General features: G+C 32.7%; 1 protein-coding gene across 1 annotated transcript in view; it reads left to right on the top strand.

Annotated features, from left to right (window-relative positions):
- The first annotated feature begins 4745 nt into the window (after nucleotides 1–4745).
- Nucleotides 4746–21124, top strand: part of LOC111416582 (arrestin 1) — a 75316-nt gene continuing 58937 nt past the window's right edge. Inside the window, exon 1 of the mRNA XM_023048639.2 lies at nucleotides 4746–5098. The gene's annotated coding sequence lies outside the window, so the exon portion shown is untranslated. The remainder of the gene's footprint in view (nucleotides 5099–21124) is intronic.

The following is a 21124-nucleotide window of genomic DNA, read 5'->3' as shown; positions in this document are numbered from 1 at the left end:
CTCTATAATATTTAACTGCGGTTAACTACCTTCAATAGTTATTTATGTACCAAGTCGGCAAAGTGATGCTTTATCGAACGAGTCTGAGTTTGCGAGTCGAGCGAGCGAAGCGAGCGAGGCGAGTAAACAGGCGAGTTCGATAAAGACACTTTGCTGACGTGTTGCATACAACATTTTATCGCCAACCGCAAAATTTAACGATATGAAGATATTCTAACTTACCAATATTATATGACATATGACAAACGATTTGTTTTGTTAATATACCTCGGTAAAGTTACACTACGTATGAGAGGTCGGTAGTATGGTGGAAAGGCAGTTCGCTTTCAAGTAGGAGGTACCGGGTTCAAATCCCGGTGTTGTTTTACGAGATTTTTTTCAAATTGACAGCATTTAGCGGCAGGTAAAGTAAAACAAATGAATTAAATGCACACTTTACTGGACAGTAGCACAAAGTGTCATTTTACTGCCGCAAATGGATAGCATAAAGTATTGTTTTGCTGCCGGTGGGCGATAATAGTTATTTATGTACCAAGTCAGCAAAGTGATGCTTTATCGAACGAGTCTGACGAGGGGACCTTACGGGTTCGTCATCACCGATTTTGTTCATATTTATAGGGATTGAAGATCAGTACTCGGACATCATTTTCCTGAAGCAGTTCGATCCCATGCTGGAAAATATCCAAGAAAATCGATTTCAAAATTTTCAAAATATTTCGCAACTATAGATATGCGATAAATTGTATCTTCTTTGACAATGCCGATTAGCCGAGCGGCGTGAGTGGGGCTTTGGATGCCTAAGGTCGCAGGTTCAATCCTTGCTGTTCGCTTTATTTTTTTTTATTTTTTCATTATTGATGATAATCATTATTTTTAATGATTATTAACAAATATTAAATAAATTCAAAAATAATATTAAAAACAATAGCATAATATCATCTGTTTATTGTCAAACCAAATAAATAATCCAGATCACGCATACGGATGGCGTAGTGATGACAAAATAATTTATTTATTGTTAAGAGTATTATATAATATGAAATATATTAACAATACGAATAATATACGAACAATACGATAATAACAATATATATTACATTACATTACATAGATTACATATGGGATAAGCGGACTAACCAACCTCGCGGAGCAAGGTATAGATACCTAAGGATCTATTGCACCCCGATAGATATTGTTATCAAATTTTACCGTGCAGTCGCTCTTAACGAACATTAATACCTTGCTCGATAAAAGGTCATTCAAATCCTTTGGGGAGATAAACTGCCACCCAAAAATCGAGAATCTGATACGGTTAACAGCAGGGCATGGGCAGTTCATGTAATATTCATTAAAAATAGTAATCTGTTATTATAATTTATTGTTATATCTATATACAGGGTGCCCGGTATCTTCCGCATCAGAGCATTATACGGTTGTAGGATACATTTTCTGAAGCGATCATTCTAATAAATTTTTTTCGAAATGTTTATAATAACCGCACGGGAACTGTTTAAAGTCATCCGCTATTGTCCAATAGCGGACGACTTTGATTCACCGAAAAAGTTTATTTCTCTTCCCGTGTCGAATCTATTGGTAAGTACACGTGAGAAACGTGTTTTGATCGGCACGGCGGTTCGTATATTATTCGTATTGTTAATATATTTCATATTATATAATACTCCTAACAATAAATAAATTATTTTGTCATCACTATGCCATCCGTATGCATAATCTGGATTATTTGGTTTGACAATGAACAGATGACATTGTGCTATTATTTTTAATATTATTTTTGAATTTATTTAATATTTGTTAATAATCATTAAAAATAATGATTATCATTAATAATGAAAAAATAAAAAAAATATTGCGAACAGTAAGGATTGAACCTGCGACCTTGGGCATCCAAAGCCCCACCCACGCCGCTCGGCTAATCGGCATTATGAACGAAGATACAATTTACCGCATTTCTATTGTTGCGAAATATTTTGAAAATTTTGAAATCGATTTTCTCGGATATTTTCCAGCATGGGATCGAACTGCTTCAGGAAAATGATGTCCGAGTACTGATCTTCAATCCCTATAAATATGAACAAAATCGGTGATGACGAACCCGTAAGGTCCCCTTGTGAGTTTGCGAGTCGAGCGAGCGAAGCGAGCGAGGCGAGTAAACAGGCGAGTTCGATAAAGACACTTTGCTGACGTGTTGCATACAACATTTTATCGCCAACTGCAAAATTTAACGATATGAAGATATTGGTACTTACCAATATTATATGACATATGACAAACGATTTGTTTTGTTAATATACCTCGGTAAAGTTACACTACGTATGAGAGGTCGGTAGTATGGTGGAAAGGCAGTGCGCTTTCAAGTAGGAGGTACCGGGTTCAAATCCCGGTGTTGTTTTACGAGATTTTTTGTCAAATTGACAGCATTTAGCGGCAGGTAAAGTACTTTACCTGCCGCATATGCGGCAGGTAAAGTAAAACAAATGAATTAAATGCACACTTAACTGGACAGTAGCACAAAGTGTCATTTTACTGCCGCAAATGGATAGCATAAAGTATTGTTTTGCTGCCAGTGGGCGATAAAATTAATTTATCTACAACTATTGAATTATCTATTCGTTATACAATTGATTTTTGACGGGTAATGACACTCATTACCCATGACAGACAAAGTGTTGAATAATGAGGCCATTATTCCACACTTCTGACACTGCCTACTAATCAAAAAATAAAATATTAACAGAAATGACAGCTTTCTTATATTGAGGTTATGTCTGAAATGTCTATCAAGTTTATTTTTTTTTCGTTTTTTTGATTTTTTTTTCAAAATTAAATAGTTGTAGATAAAGTATAGTATTCAACTTGCGTATAATGGATGTTACCCACTCAGATTACAACACTCGCTCGCTTCGCTCGCTCGTGTTGCAACTTCTTCTTCGTGGGTAACAGCCGCCATTATACGCTTGTTGAATAATATATTATTATTTGCGAATTTATGCAATTTATCACGATGATTTCTTTATACTTTAAGTAGTAAGTACTTAAGTTACTTAGAAAAAACTTTTAACGGTTAGAAGTTTGGATTAGAAAATATATTTTCGCTAATAATTTTCAAACTGCTATACAAACAACTTGAATATTCATTTCAGTTTTCTTTTTTTAAAGAACATTTTATCCATAATGAAGCCAACGCATCCGGGTTCAACAATCATATCAAGACGAACCAACAATTTCGTTTTTTACAAATAATTACGCGTTCTTTCAGTAAATAAATAAATCACAGAGATACATTAAACACACTATAAATTGAAAAGTAAATAGTTAAAAATGCAATGAAAATGCGACACGTTAAAATGGAGAACAAAACAACATCAATGCGAATCTGACCAAGTACAGGCTGGTTCAAATTCGATGTTCGAATAGGCTATCTCGGAAACTATAAGAATTAGAAAAAAAGTAGCTTACATGTCACGATCTCGTTTTTCGAGAAACTGCTAATGCCGAAAACCTCAAAGCGCTATCGTCTTTTGTTTTTCCCCTAGAGGCCAAAATTGAAAATATCATAAAACCAGCAAGTGTAATTATTTTGGTTTTTATTATAGGTGAAGTATTATAACTAAGACATTATATGGAGAATTTCATGACGTAGTCACTCAGATTACAACACTTGCTCGCTTCGCTCGCTCGTGTTGCAACTTCTTCGTGGGTAACAGCCACCATTACACGCTTATTGAATAATATACTATTATTTATGTTACTATGTTTCGCCTTTTATTTTGGATTAATATTGTTTTTTAAACATCGATACAATTAATATACGCATAATATCCGCAAACCACTTACTAAATTACATTGAAAAAAAAATTTTAATAATTAGCGCCATCTATGAGGCGGATGGCAAAGCTTTGTTTTATTGATTTATATAGATTTCTTTACGAATTCCCAATATTTTGATGAAATCGCACATTTTTCGTTTTACCCAAATTTCGAGATAATAACAATTCAATTTTACATCTACTTACACGTAACCTCTTCCTACATTCTACTAGTATCCTTGAAGCGTTGGCATCTCAATTTAATGTTTAATTTCTCGTAAAAGTAGCTTTACATCAAGTGTTATTTATGACAAACTTTAGGATTTTTTTTATGTTACAAATACAGCAATTTTACAACGCTTTAATGTGTAGAAAAATGTGTGTACTTCAATTCTGTCTATTCACTTTTCCATAATAATTTGCCATTAAGTTGTATTTTGGGTAAAAACTAACCTCTACCGGCACATATAAAAATAGCCATTTAAACGCCCCCTTAAAGGAAATCATAAATGGGAGTTCATTCCCGACTTAGTTTGATTTTCAAATTCCAATAGATGGCGCCACCATCTCAAATAACAACTTTTTAATTTTTGTAATAAAATCTCTTTAATTTATAATGATAATCCAAAAACAATAACGACTTAAAATAACTGTTTTGTTTGCCGTTAATCTGATAAACTAGGATTGCTCATAACCAATACGTTTCCTGCTTGCACAAAATCTATACATTCTTCCGTCGATTTCGTTTAATATTTATTTAACAACACCTAACCCTAATATCAACTTCCTGTATGAGTCACACGGCGCGTATGTTGTATGGGTAATAAAATATACAGTGAGTACGTAAAGCTCGAAAGAGAATCGATTTGTAATTAATTTATGCGGATTGGTGTATAGCGCCATCTGTTGTGAAACGGTGCGGTTCAGTCGTTGAAATAGGTGAAGCAGTGTGTATGTCCATTTATTTACATCGAGAATTTGCCAGAGATTTATCAATGTAAACTGTTGTCACGGGTCGGCCGGCTCTACAATAACGTTAAGCTCTCGGTAAATTCGTTACGAACAAAACTAACGTTTCAAACGCCGCGTGTTGTTTTTTATTAAACCGATTCCGGGGTGTTTTACACCGAATAAGAGAAGAATATAACGAAAAAGAAAAACGTTGCTGATCGTGATGATTCATACCAAGTGATAAAAAAGTTAGTTGTGTTGTATGACAATATTCTTGGATGCTGTAAGAATATCTTTAGTTTTACATTTCATCTAAAAAGGTTAATAATTCTTAATTTTCATTTGTAGGTTAATTAGATTTAATATGCCTTTCTTGAATAGGGTTTTTTTATTCATAACTTTAAATATGTTTAAATGTAAATAAATATTGTGTTTAAAATTGTTTTGGTTATAAAAAAATAAGTAGGTTATGATTAAAAAAATTACTTAATTATTGTTTAACCTTAAAAAAAAAGTAAAAAAAGGTTGGTAATATTGTAGCAAGAAGTTTCGTTGATAATGCATAAAATAGGTTAGGTATGCACATTTTAAAGTAGGGGTTTTAACATGTAAATGTAACGGGGCCCAGTTGTTTAGAATAAGTTTATTTTTGGAAAGACCACACGACGAGAGTGTCATTTTTCATTTTGACTTATCCCTTAAGCGACCAGCGCAAGCGCTATAAAATATGTATTATACATCAACTATAAAGTAGATGCTTTTTTTTTTCATTTTAACAACAACTAATCTTATCAATTGTTGTTAAGAGGTTATGAACAAAAATAACGGCTGTAACGCAACCTTCTAGACTTAAGACGTCGTGTTATGTACATTTTCAAAGTAATCTTACTACAAACTTCGATCTCAATGTTGATGTGCTCTCGCTAATATTAGCCTCGTATTTATTATTGCTTTTTGGTGTACAGGTGTTTGCTTAATAAATTGGGCACTTTGCGATTTTAGACGATATCTTACTCAAAATGTTTTCGATTTGTAGATTTGTTTTTAAAATAAAATAACTAATTACATTTTATGATGAGAAAAAGAGCAATTTTTAAAACATTTGTTTTCATTTTTAACTGATTCTTCATCTAAAATCATTTAGAAAAATGACAGGGATAAGATTTGACATTTTAACTGTCACCTATCTGTCATTATTAACAAAGTACACAAAAATTGAGGTTATGACACAAAGTTATTTAAATTAATGAAAATTAAAAATATATTATGTTGTAAGCACAGTAAAACCTCGATATAACGGACCTGGTTAGAACGGACTTCCGCTATAACGGACAAAATATTTTTAAGTCATACTTTGAGTATTATTTATACATCGGTATATTTACATACAGGGTGTTTTAAAACAACGTTTAAATATTTATAGGGGTGGTACTACAGTACCACAAAACATCAATGTATCGTCCATAAACATCGATGTTTTAATAGCGATGTTGAAGTCCATAAAACACCGATACATCGTTCATTATGAACGATATTTTATCTTCGATGTTTGATAAAATAATCGACCATTATTACCATTTTTGTATAAAAGAAAAATGAAATATTTGCCACTGTTAGCAACTTCAGTGTCTAACGAACGATTATTCACAGAAGTTGGCGCAACAATTAATCAGAAAAGGAATCGCTTATCAGGTTGTCAAAGTTAAGGTTTTTGAATTCTATACTTAAAAATAAATTTAAATAACATTATCTATGTGTTTTATCATATTATAATAAATGAACCACAACATCACTTGACTAAGCGACATTTTATCGTTTTTAGAGATTTTCATGCTGTCTGGTAAGTAAAGGTGTAACATCTTAGAAAAAATACAGAGTACCGAGAGACCTAAAATACTATTTGTTTTAAAGGATAAAACTAAGCGCCAATCGCGTTATACGATTTCAAGTCCGATTTGCATCATACGTCTAAGAACCGACTTACCATTAGATACGACACTTAGATACACCAAGAAATTCTACAATAGAAAAAATAGATGAACCTACAATTTCGAGTCAGTGTCGTTTTTTAGATGTTAGTATAAAATTGAAAGTTTGTCTTTTATTTTATATAGAATTTAAGTCTAACAAGTTTCGGCCCTTGGCCATCTTCAGAGACTCCACAAATAGATTAACATCTCTCATCTTATCCATTTTACAAATGACAGCGGAAGGTAGCGCTAGTTAGCATAAGATATCACTGTTGCACATTTTTATTGCAATAAAACTAGAACTAACACTAGACCGAATATTTCCAGTTCTAGGACTAATGTGAGAGGTGTAATTTTACACTAGAACTAACACAAGATCTAGAACTAGAATCATTCGGGTTTAACCGTCTTGAGAGACGTGGGACTAAATCCGAATGTTTCTAATTCACGGTCTAGTGTTAGTTCTAGTGGAAGTGGATGTAGCGCTAGTTAGCATAAGATATTACTATATTGTATATTTTTCTTGAACTAAAACTAGAACGAGAACTAGAAACATTCGGGTTTAGTCGTGAAAAAAACTTTCAGTTGTCAATGTCAACTTTAATTTTATTATTACCTTTAAAGTGAGTCCAAACTTGACACATTTATCTCAAAAAACCCAAAAATTCGTACTTTTAATTTTGACATAATTGTCAACTTCATAAAAATCCTTTAAAATGAGTCCAAACTCGACATATTTAACTTTAATATTAATGGAAATGTAATCACACGGTTTGAAACGTCAACGTCAATTTTGACATATTTGTCATCTTCATTAAAAAACCTTTAAAATGAGGCCAAAGATGACGCACTTATCTCAAAAAACAAAAAAGTTAGAATAAAAAACATTAAACCCTAAGTTAGCAACAATGAAGATAGCAATTTAATTTTTAAATATTAATACCAACCTTAATTTTTTATTTTTTTTATTATACTTTTGTTTTTGTGACAAATATTAAGACATTTTATAAAAATTATGAATATGTCAAAATGACATTGACATTTCCAAGCGGAAGTTGCTTATATCTCGATTAATATTGGAATTAAATATAACATGTTTGGACTCATTTTAAAGGATTTTTCACGACGATTACAAATATGTCAAAATTGACATTCTTAGCCGGAAGTTGACCATAACTTCATTAATATTGAAGATAAATATGTCGTGTTTGCACTCATTTTAAAGGATTTTTAATGAAGATTACAAATATGTCAAAAGTGAGGTTGACATTTTAAACTTGAAGTTAATTATCATGTAATAGAAGTTTTATAACTGTTAGTCACTTTTCCGCACTTTCTTTATATTTTTAACGTGTTTTTTGGGTCATTTCACATTGATTAAAAAAAGATGATTCTTGAATTTTTCCCAAGTTTCTTAATATCTCTTTCGTTAAAAAAGAGCGTTCTTAAATTTTAATCTGTAGACTTGTAACACTTCGTCCTTAGTTTCATTTTACAACTTTTTAAACTTTAATTTTGTAAATTAGTAACTAATAATCTGATTTCGACATTGATATGTGATCTTTTTTAACAAAACAAAAAGAAATATTAAGAAACTTGTTTGTAAAATGGATAAGATGAGAGATGTTAATCTATTTGTAGAGTCTCTGAAGATGGCCAAGGGCCGAAACTGGTTAGACTTAAATTCTATACAAAATAAAAACCAGTTTAAAAATACAAAATCAAACTCTAGATTATTTTCTTCAAAAATTTTTAAACAAATCGTCATCATTTTGTCTCTAGTTTTAGTGATTAAATTTATGATAATAAAGTTATTATTATTATTATTTGTCACTTAGTCAAGTGATGCAGAACGCGGTCCAAATATTATTGATTATTATGATAATTCTTATAATAAAAATTCAGCCACTGAATATTTTTTTTAAACATCGATGTATCGGTATAATACGTCGATGTTTCATTTTTGGAAAACATCGATGTTCTAATATCGATGTTTTCATGAGCGATGTTGCATCCCTATACTACAGTCGAAAACAAGTCAAAAAATGTTAATGAACATGGGTCCGCAAATCAACCGTTTTCAAGATACAGAATGTTAACATTTTTTGGGACATTTTTTATACGGGTTTTCTTTTAAACTATAACTACTACAGATTTGATACTTGGCAAATCGATACAGTATGAAACTGTCTCCTTTTGAGGGTAGTATAATGTCTCCATTGCTTCCGGTTGGTATAATTTATTCCATTATAAAATTTTCCGATTTGACTTTGCGAAACCTGAAATGAAATCGATTGCAATGGTCTGGTATTCAAATGCTGAAATGGGCGATATGGTGTTTATGTACGGTTGTAACAATGGAAATGCTATGTGAACTATTAACCCGACCAACATACTTTGATTTCTTGGAATACACTCTTACTCAACTTTTGGAAAACTTACCGTTAAATCAAAAACTAAATTTGTGGTTTATGCAGGATGGAGCTCCCCCGCACTTTACGCGTATTGTTAGAAAACATTTGAATGAAAAATTTCCAGTAAGATGGATAGGGCGAGGGGGTCCCATTGCAGCCTGCACGTCTCCGGATTTTAACCCATTAGACTTTTGTTTGTGGGGCTACTTAAAAGGTTTAGAATACGCGACATCTGTAAACGATCTTGAAGACTTGCGGCAACGAATAAAACAGGGTTGCCGGACAATTATTTGAAAGAGTTCGGGCTTCCTTTGAACATAGAATTAGAAACTGTATTGATATTGCAGGTCGACATTTTGAACATCTTCAATAAAAAGCTTCGTTTTGATGAAGCTTATGACCTTGTACGTTTTGTGAAACTTATAAAAACCGAAAGTATTAGTATTACATTGTGTCAATTCAATTTACTTGAATAATTTGAATAATTACTTTGAATAATTGCTTTGAATAATTTACTTCAAAAACTGTGTTCTTTCTCGGAAACCTTCAGCAATACACATTTTGTTTTGTAATTAATGTTGTTTAGAATTAAACATCTAACCAATTGTTAAATAAAATTTTTGAATTTTCTGAAAAATAGTGGTATTTATCTTCACTTCCGGTTCAATCGGAAGCAAGGAAAACAACATACTACTCTCAAAAAGAGACAGTTTCATACTGTATCGATTTTCTAAGTATCAAATCTGTAGTAGTTACAGTTTAAAAGAAAAACGTAGAGTCCCAAAAAATTTGATCATCCTGTATCTCGGAAACGACATTAACACTTTTTGACTTGTTTTCGACTGTAGTACTACCCCTATAAATATTTAAACGTTGTTTTAAAACACCCTGTATACAGTGATACAATAAAGTCTACCATACACCCCAAAAAATGATAATATCTCAGCTCCTAAATGTTGCAAGTCTATATTATTTTAATATTTTACATAAAAAATGTATAACATATTATTTATAATGAAAACCACAAAACTTAATCATATTTATAACTCAAAAACGTCTACATACAGCTACATATGTATAACTGACATGTAGACATAAGTGGGCAACTTTTTTCATTATAAATAAAACACAAAACTTAATCATATTTATAACTCAAAAAAGGCTACATATAACTGACATGTAGACATAAGTGGGCAACTTCAAAAACGATCAAGGATTATCCGACAACTACTCTGGTTGATATAGCCAAATCACTCGCGACATCAAAATCTATAACAGTAAATCCAGAAATAGTTCGACTTGTGCTACGAACTGAAGGCTACAGTAGTAGAGTTCCCAAAAAAAATCCATTTAATCGGAAACATATGCGAAAAAAAGAGTCGATTTTGGTGTTACATTTTCGGGGAAAGAAAAACGAAGAGATGAATAAGAAAAACTTGAAAGCAGTTATGGCACAGAATAGTAATACAGTTGTTCTGTGGTTATGGTATGGGGTTGTATGTCGGGGCCTGGTGTAGGATATTTAGAGTTTATTAAGACAATTATGGATCGTAATGTATATCTGAACATATTGCAAACATATGGGAGCTTTTCGAACGCAAAATTCGGAAGCTACATATTAAAAATAAAAACGACTTGAAAGCTTCACTATTACGGAAATGGCAAAGTATTTACAGAAATTACAGCTAATTTAGTTGATTCCATGCTTGAACGATTAGCAGCAGTTCTTGCTGTCAATGTAGGACTTACCAAATATTAATTTTAGTATGTAAATTTCCTATTGTTTTCCATGATTAGTAATAATTTATATAGTTTTATGTAAAATATGGAAATAATATACTTTTGACATCTTTTGTTAAAAAATTTCATTCAATTGGGTTATTCTCTAAGATATCGTATAAACTCGAGATATTTTCTGAGTGGTCTATATACTCTATGATGTATAAATCAAGGACAGTAGTTCTAGATTTAATTGTTATTTAGCGCTAGATTGTTGTATATTTTTATTTAACTAAACCGAACGTTTCTAGTTCTAGGTCTAGTGGTAGTTCTAGTTTTAGTTCAATAAAAATATTCTAACACTGAATAACAATTAAAACACTAGACCTAGAACTAGAAACATTTCTAGAATGTTTTTAGTTATAGTTTTAATTGTTATTCAACGCTAGATTATGGTATATTATTATTGAACTAAAACTAGCACTAACTAATAAAGACGCAACGGTGTGGATAGCTGTCTGAATTTCTAAAATTATTCATTCAAACAGTTTAAAATGCAAATTAAAAATTTTCATATAACGGACTTTTGGTTATAACGGACCCTTCCGCGTATTTAATCGGTTATATCGAGGTTTTACTGTATGTTTAAAAATCGTTTAGAAATCATCAATTGATGAGTTATTTAGAAACTGGAGAAAGTTTTCTTGGAATTGTTTGGGATGAAGACTTCTAAAATGGGTTGAAGTGACTCAAAAATCAAATTAGGAAAACTATTACGTTATTATATATAAAAATATTATTAATATATAATATTATTATTAATGTATTATATTAGTATAATACATTAACTATCTTAATTGCCTTTATAATCGATAATACTTTATGAAAATTCTTGGAAAATTAATTAATGTCAATCTAAAACACAAATTAGACATGAATGACATAAATTAGACAATTAACATTATTATTATATGGAAATGTAATTATATTTTTACTTTTCTTGGTATATGGTAATGTGATATTTCACAAAAATTCTCGGAAAATATTACGAATTACTCACATAAGTCAATGATTAAAGAATTACGTTGACGTTTATGATGATCTTTGTAGAATTCAGTAGAATTCAAACTGAATTATATTCAAATAATAAAATTTGAGTCATGAACACATTTTCTACGAAAAATCATCGTCTATACAGGGTTGAGTCATAAAACATGGGGAACGTTTCACACCATTTATGGCCAAGGTATAAAACAAATTTTAATATAGATTTCAAAAAAATTTTAATGTTTATTACGAAAAACATGTTAACTATGGAAATTTGATACTCAAAATGTTTTAATTATAATATCACATCTTCTTCCACTTGTTTTAGACCTCTTATTGTTAATCTGTTGTATCCTGACTTCGTAGCCCAAAATGTGTCTCGTGATGTCTCCCCATATTACTACATCTATAATTATCTATTATAATCGCATTACTATCAGTAACATTGAAATTACTTGAGAGGCTCTACTCCAGTGGAATGGCTCCCAGTATCACCTCAAAACTTGCGCCGCATAAATGTCTTCTTTTTTTGCTGCTGTCGGGCTAAGGGAAGCGGCTTTTTGGTCCACTGATGCCCATACCAACTCAGGATTCAACTGCCTTTGAAGCATCGGTGTACCAGGCCAGGAGTCCTCTTTTGAGTTGAGTCTTCCAGTTTCTTCTCGGCACCGAGACCTATAAGATCTATTGTGGTTTACGTCTTCCAAAGGCGTAGGGCAGATTTAGATCTTTAATGAACCTTAGATTGCTTCAAAGGCTTGTTTGTTTATGTCAGTATGTATCAAGTTAAACTTTCCAAAAATTTTGTGTCTTAAGTTACCTCTGGCGATGTAGTCACACACAATATGTTTAGTAGTCTTCGACTTGTCGTTGCAAACCTGAGAGCGACCTTAAATCCACTTTGCTGAGGCATAAAACATCTTTGGTTTCTTTTTTGCGACAGAGTTATCATACTCTTCGCCTCTCTGTGACCTGCAAGTTCTTTCCAGCGCAAGGTTACCTTGGAGTCCTTCCATGTGTTAATCACCCGTTTTAAGTGGATTTTTTATAGTCCATAGCCGGGTTGGAGTTCCATACAGGGTATCCTCGTTGTCTCTTTGGGCAACTTGTCCGCCTTTTCATTACCTACAATGTCTTTGTGACCTGGAACCCACCATAGGGTAATTTACCCCTGGCGAGTTTTCTCAGATTATCGATACATTCTTTGACTAGTGCAGTGAATCCGTGTAAGCTTTTAGGGCCCTTTTCTGTCCCTTCTCAAGGTTCAAAACGGTGCAGAAGTATATGGCAAGAAATTCAGCCTGAAAAATGGTTGTATCCGAGCTTAAGGGCATCCTAATGTGGCTTTTTGGTTCACTGATGCCCATACTAACTCAGGATTCAACTGCCGTTGAAGCATCGGTGTACCAGGCCAGGAGTCCTCTTGTGAGTTGAGTCTTCCTAGTTTCTTTCAAGGAGCCTACGGCTTAGATGGTTGACCATGATGACCTTTTTTCTTATATTATCGATGTGGGAGTTCTAGTTTAATTTATTGTCTAGTATTACCTCTAGGTATTTGACCTCTGTTTTGAGATTCCCGAATCATTAGAGGATATAAGTCCGAAAGCTTTCACGGCTTTCTGCCTTAATTCTCAATGACTCCCCATCCAAGCTGGTTGTGATCTGCCGACTTCTTAGAACGGCTATACACTAATTACTCGTCGGCGGATGAATATCTTTTATGTTTAGAAGTTTCTCTATGGATTCATGGGAGGTGTTATCAAAAGCACCCCCTATGTCTATGGACTATCTCTTTGCCTACAATTGTCTTCTCTAAATCGCTCGTCAAAGCATGGAGGGCAGTAATTGTTGATTTTGGTTTCTGCTGGATGCCGCACGAGAGAATACAAGAAAATCTTGAGCATCCAAAACCTACCAATATACGAGGAGATTGAGGACGCCAACCACATTCGCCTCCGATCCAGAAAGTCACCGATCTAGACAGTAGCCACTGCCATAGATGAAGAATTCAGGGTAACTAACGCTTGGCATCAAGAATGGCTAGCAAGACAGAATAATTAGATCCCATGTATTACCTAAAATCTTCCTGGTTTTGATTTACCACGCAAAGCCTGGTAAACTTTAATCAGAATACGGAGCCAGCATGATAGATGCCTACTTTCTACATGAATGGAGCAAGACATTGACGCGTTCCTGCGAATGCTGTAAAAATCAAACTGAAACATATTATAGGAGATTGCTCTACAACTTATAAATGAACTAAATGTCTGGTTGTAATCGGAACGGTGACTGTGATTGTAATTACACTTATTTTATTGTTATTTTATTTTATCTTATATTTTATATTCTGATTGTGATTCGTTTTCATCGTTTTCTATGCCTATATTTCCTAAGCGATCTCTTCTAGTCATACCCAAGATAGTTCGAAACGTTTTCATTGCTGCAACTCTTAGCATACTCTTAGTTTTGCTCGTATCTGTGCGTGTCAGTATTCCGTACGTTATGCAAGATAAATTTTTATGTTGCTGTCCATTTACATGTATTGATGTGATCAAACGATCTCTCTTAAGTATGGCGATAGAGATTTCACTTTATTGATTTGGTTTCTTGTCACATATTTGAACTGACTAACTTATTTGATGGGCTTGTCTTCTACCACAAGTTTGCAACTAATTGGTTCTTTGGCGATTGTCATGAGTTGTGTTTTATTGGTGGATATAGTCCTACTCAGTGGGTGGCTTACTTAATAGAATTTAAGAGCTATATTTACAGATGATGATTTATTAGTGCCATGAGTGTCTGTGTAGGATATCTTCTTCAACATCTGGACGAAAGTCCTAGGTTGGTGTTACAAATTCGTCGTTGCATTATGAGATGAGGATACCCAACATTCCATCCTCAACCATGCTTATTCTAACGTCTTCTCGCCCTAATGCAAATTACAATTGCTATTATTAATACCATATCAATCTAAAGGTACTTAATATATTACGACATGAATAACAATACTTATATGACATTCCGGCTGAGGTGCTACAATTAAGGAATTAAATCACCAGAACTTTTTGAAAATTGATTTTTTTTAAAGTTTTGTTTTATACTTTTTTAGTATCTGTAAGAGCTCGAATTTTGATCGCAGCTCTTTCATTGCTCTACACTAGCGCAATATCGGTGTATCAACACCTTTTACTATCGCTTTTATCAATTAAATTGCGGAATAAATGAAAATAATATAGTGATCCTAAGGGGTAGAAAACAAACTGTCATCTGATGCTAATTTGTAGAGAATTAAATTCCCTTTCGGGTAGTCTAATAAAATATGGGGCGTTCCATTTAAAATTTTCTTTCTGCCAATTGAATATGGAGAAACGTAAATCAGTTTTTGACCACCTGTATAAGATATTCTGATACAACAAATGTCGATCTATTTGACAGCATCTGAAGAGCAATCGTGCCAATTTAGAGCTTTCTTGAATGAACGCTGGCTGAGATATCTTTTAAATATCTTTTATTAAAGTCAACTTATTTTTTTACATACAATTAAAAGGTGCAATAAAAATTATAGCATTCCATTTAAAATAACGATGTTATGGTCTACTTCCGGTAGACCGGAAGTGGCGGCCACCTTGAAAATATTTTAGATCGATAGTTCCAAATGACTGACCCATGCTACTAAATTTTCAAATCTCTACGATAGTGGAACCTAAAAAAGTTCTAACGAACCAGTTACGTGAGACACCTGTATAAAATACACATACGGCCAAATGTAAATGTACAAAATTATGGAACCGAAATCAACTTAAATTGATATAAGAAACTCTGCTTAAAATTCTTTAACGAATCATTTCTTGATCTGAAACGTTATTCGGATATACCTGTAGGTATATTTTGAATTAATGAGATAGCAAAACAGTTATTAGATACGCATTAGGCGGCCTGACGTGATGACGATGATGATGTGTAGAATAGCATTACTTAATATTTCCATTTTAAGTTTAAGGCTATGTACACATTAGTCGGCTATCGAAATCTATGCGATCTTTTATAATTTGAAAATCCATGTGCATATGGCAATAAGTAGCCACGATTACATTGTTTTACTATATTGCGTTTTAGTTTTTTAGGTGTTTTTCAGTTATTAACCGCAAGAGGGTTAGATACTATTAGCATACGATTAAATGTGTCAATGTTCGTGTTGATTGTCGATGTTTTTCGGGAGTGACGTTGCTTTAATTCTTTATCGTCTTTATAGCCTGCTCAATGGCATCTTTTGATAATTGCCCCACTGATACAGGTAAAGATTTTATAATGTCAACGTAATGGATTATCATCTTATGGACACTAGCACTCATATTATAACAGCCATAAAGCGAAATCGCCATTCTTGCTGTTTCAAAGCAATATCTTGTAACAAGATATAAAAGGTATGTTTCTAAATCTTCCTATTAAATCTTTATTGTCATCGTTGCCGTTGCCTCCACCTAGTTTTGACTGATCACAACGAGGACCATTTTTGAACACTTTTTGAACTTTCTGTACATTCTTGAAATCTCTAGAAATAGACAAGAAGCACACAATCTTGTAATCGTCTTTTGTTAGTCTCAAATCTACAATGAGGTCTAAAACTTCTTCTACATATGTTAAATATTAGCAAACGTGAATGTATCAGCACTTTCATTTTTTTTAAATGTTTTGGCGAAGGTTACATATTACCAGTGTTGTTAAATACCCGGGTATTTATTTTCAAGGGAAAATTCCCTGGATAAATACCCGGGGATATTTACCCAAGATGGGTATTTAGAGGTATATATAAAATTTGATTTAAATTGAGTTGATGGCAGGTTTACAAGTAATGCAGAATCCATTATCGATACACCAAACTTATTTATAACATTTACAAGAATGCTACAATGAGCGTGGGGTAAGACAAGGCGATCATCACAGTCCTGGAGAGTGCATTTAAACAACTGGATTGGACCCAAAACGGTATAAACATACCTAAATAATTTGCGCTACGCGGACGATATAGTTCTTATTTCGGATAGCCTTGGAGAGATAAAACTGATGCTGAACGTATACAGGAGGCGTGTGCAAGAGTCGGGCTAAATATCAACAAAATTTAGGACAAATCTTGTTCCAAGCTCTAACATCAATATTGGTGATAATGAATACTTCTATCTTGAATACTTTCGATAGTATGTCATTAATCCCTGATGCCTCTCCATGTTTTGACGCAGTGATTGCGTTTTGAACCTCACTGATTGATATAGGTTCCATGACACTATCCTTTCTTGGTTGTGACGGACTGCTATCTATTTCCAAATCAGTGTCTATGCTTAATAGGTTTTGAAAATAATCTTTCCACATGTCATTCATTTCACTATCACATATTATTTTTCCTGTTCCGTCTAACAAATTTATACACATTCCTGGTGTTATTAGCTTTAAAGTGTACATATATTTCGGGAAAGTTTATATTTTCACTACCAACCATTCTCGTTTACGTAATACTCTTCGAAAATATTTAATGTGTGAAAAACAACTTTGAATGTCCTGAATTAAGAATAAGTCTAATATTAATGACTAAATTCAGTTTTTGTGCTTCATTAATTCTTGTTGTTTGATTCTTTTCTAGTCATATTGCACTTCCATCAAATCCAAGATTCCAAGATCCATGAGATTGTTGATTTCCAATTGAGAATTAAGTAGTTCGTTTAAGATCTTATTATTCTTCTTCTTTTATTCAAGTTGTAACCTGTTTTTTACGCATCATTCATGGTGTTTCATTAGAGCTGGAAATCCAACTTCCTGGTCTCCCAGGATCTCTTTCTAGCTAATCTTTAGTCTCTTGCTGTCTTAATCAGCCAGGTTTCTTCCATTCTTTGGAAGTATTCATTAAATTTTTTTATTTTTCCCCTAGCAAATCTCATGACATATCCGAATCCACAAAATTCTCTTACAATTTTGTTCCTAACTCTATCTCTTCTTGTCTTTTCCACTATTGTTCTTAAAGTACTCTTCTCAGTTGGTTCGCATCGCAACCATATATCTTGGCCATGAGGTTCGTGTATCGAAAGATAATAATCAAACAAGCGAACTAAACAGAAGGATGATACTCGCATGGGCAGCCTACAGGAAACTTAAAGACTCTTCATAAGCGATATACCTGTATACTTGAAAAGAAAGGCTTTCAATCAATGCGTGGTTCCTCCTTTGGTTATGACATACGGTTCTGAAACTTTAACATTAACGGTGGACATTACCAGGAGGCTCAAAGTAATGCAAAGAAAGATGGAGAGGTCGATGCTGGGTGTAACCCTGACTGACCACATACAAAATGAAGACCTACGAAGAAGAAGTGGCGTAAATGATGCGGTCAACATTGTGGCAAAGCTGAAGTGGAACTGGGCGGATTATCGTCGCAAGAATGAAGAATGAGCCATAGTTTACTGATTATCTTCAACGCCCATTTCATCATGTTCCTATACATTTTTGTCAGAATCTGTTATATTTTTACTTGTATCACTTTTATATGTACTGTTTGGGTATTTACCCTGGGCCGGGGTAAATACCCAGATAAATACCCATTTTATAAATACCTACCCGCCGGGTATTTACCCAGCGCCCATCACTGCATGTGTTGCAGTTTTTTTTGCCGAATTTCTAAATGGTTGATTCAAGCCTAGTATACATTTTCTGAACTAAGTTCTAACACAATTGCTTAACATGTCTTTGTTCAGTACGTTGAGATCTCTCTTTGATATTCTTGGTATGTTTCGCTCCGCGTATATACATTTTAAGTTTCAAGTGTTCATCCAGACATTTGATATTTTTATTGTAAAAACGCGTAAATTTTTATTGTATAATTACAACACACCATTTCGACAAAAACTTCGCGACAAACACTTTCACCAGTTTTGTTTTTACAATTTTCATAGAAGTCATTAACACTAAACTGTTCATTACACTTGATGGATGATATCTTATAAATCTGTTTATTTTTTAACGCTATAAATAGTTCTCTTCTCTTAAGTATAATTTCTGTTCGAGCACGGTCGGGGGTAATAGCTAAAAATATTTAAGGCAAGAGAAAGAATGGTGAATTATGCTTTACTTTTATATTACTTATGATACTCTTTTAAACCACGAAAAAATATCGATGTACTTTTTAGAATCTTTTTTTTTGTATAACTCTATATAAAATAAAAATTTCAATATTTTGTTAAAGAAAAATAAAATGTCATTTAATGTAATCTATTCTATAACTATCATTTTCATAGTAAAAATGTAAAGTACATAGTTGACGTTTCAATGTAAATGATATCTTAGCAATTTTATGATGATAATTAATAACTCAATAACTGAAACGCAACTAACTTACAGATGACAATTCAACTTTGCACGTGCGTGAATTATTCAAAGCGTAGTTTGCTATCTTGTGCGTTTAAAATTTCTTAAAAACAAGCGATAGGACACCTCATCCAAGAAAAACTTAAGGTCGAGAATAGAAATCGCCTTGAAATTGTACATCGAATCTGAACGTTAAAATAAGTTCTTACAAGGGAAGTGCTAAAGGTGCGTTTTAAGTTATTTAATAAAAATATAGGGGTTGTTTACACTCTGTGACATATCAATAGAAACTATCAATAGAAATTTTTCAATGTTACTGTTCATCTTTGGTTACAAGCTTTAAACGAAAACTTATAAGATATGAGCAAAAATATAACTTACTCTACCCCAAAACATAATTAACCCACATCACCACTAAATATCATGTATGCTGTATGCTAACAAAAAGATGTTATTGTAATGCTAATTTACGATTTACACGATATTTATGACTGGGGAATATTCATAGCAGGAAACGCTGTTGATAATAAGTTTTAAATGTTTGGTGATGTTATTATAATGCTAATTGACAATTATTTTCAAGGTATTTTTAAATACTTATTACGTTTACCGTATTATTTCTACAAAAGTCTATCATCCTTTGTAGCTTCGTAGCGATTGCTCTGAGGCGTATGGAGAAAAATACTTCATAAAACTTATAGAATATATAAGAATTAAAATAGATATCTTTGATTAAATTTTATCGGTTATCTCTGATAGGATTGCAAAAAGGTGGAGCAACTTTACCCGGTCTATGGCTAAATGATTGCAATCAAATTTCGTTACTTATCATTTAATTAAACAAAGGCATGTTTTATAACAATTTTTATATTGGATGTTGAGAAATATAATTAGACGTAATCTGTTACACTCTTGTTATAAAATTTTAACCAAAACCAATTTGTCATATTTTCAATGATTTCAACATTTGAACAATTTATTTTTTATTTAATTTTTTTATTTAATTTATTACATTTTTTTGTAGTGGTTTGGTAACCACTACACGTAGAGTCATAATTAGTATTAGTAATATTTCCAACCGGATGACGATATTTGATATTGCGACTTAATTTTATCGTTCAGTTCCACGAAAATATTGTGCTTAAAAAACTGAATTTTCATCCACTTCGTTTTTATTCATATTTTTTTTCTATAAATGTTATGTTTTTTTGCCGTTTTACTTGCAGAATAGGTTTCTTTTGAAGCTTAGGATGATGTTGACCTAACATTGGTAATATACAAATGTTCTACCTGAACATGTTATTAAATTAAATATATTATATAAAACCGGAATTAAACTATAGATTAAACTTAACATTTTTTTCAAGCGTTTTCTTTTCAGGTATCTTGCGCACTGCGGTGCAATATTTTGACACTAAGTATTTGATCCTTCGTGTCTTGCATAGTGTCGCGTAAGGCATAAATTGATTTGTCTCTTTACGTATTGATAGACATTTAATGTATTGTTCTTTAATTCAGATTTCATAACTTGCCCGTTTTCTTGCGTGATCACTGTTCCATATATTTTATGTAAACTTCAACTCTTTGCGTTATGTTGTCCCTGCATTCCAATTTTGGTTTCTCTTTTTTCTGTCATTATTAAGAATGTTGTGGCAGTGATCGTAACTATTTTTAATCTCGCTTACACTAAATAATGGTCTGATCCACATAATGCTTTCTTCTGGTGCTTGTATTCAGAATACTGATAGTTTGTTCAGATTATTAACAGGTGGTCCTATACGATGGCCTCCTAATTCTCCAGATTTGAATCCACTAGATTTCTTTTTTTAGAACTATTTGAAAGACA

The sequence above is a fragment of the Onthophagus taurus genome, chromosome 6, assembly GCF_036711975.1.
Source record: "Onthophagus taurus isolate NC chromosome 6, IU_Otau_3.0, whole genome shotgun sequence".
Lineage (NCBI taxonomy): Eukaryota > Metazoa > Arthropoda > Insecta > Coleoptera > Scarabaeidae > Onthophagus > Onthophagus taurus.
The sequence above is the reverse complement of the archived record's forward strand: the minus strand, read 5'-3'. Positions and strand labels throughout refer to the sequence as shown.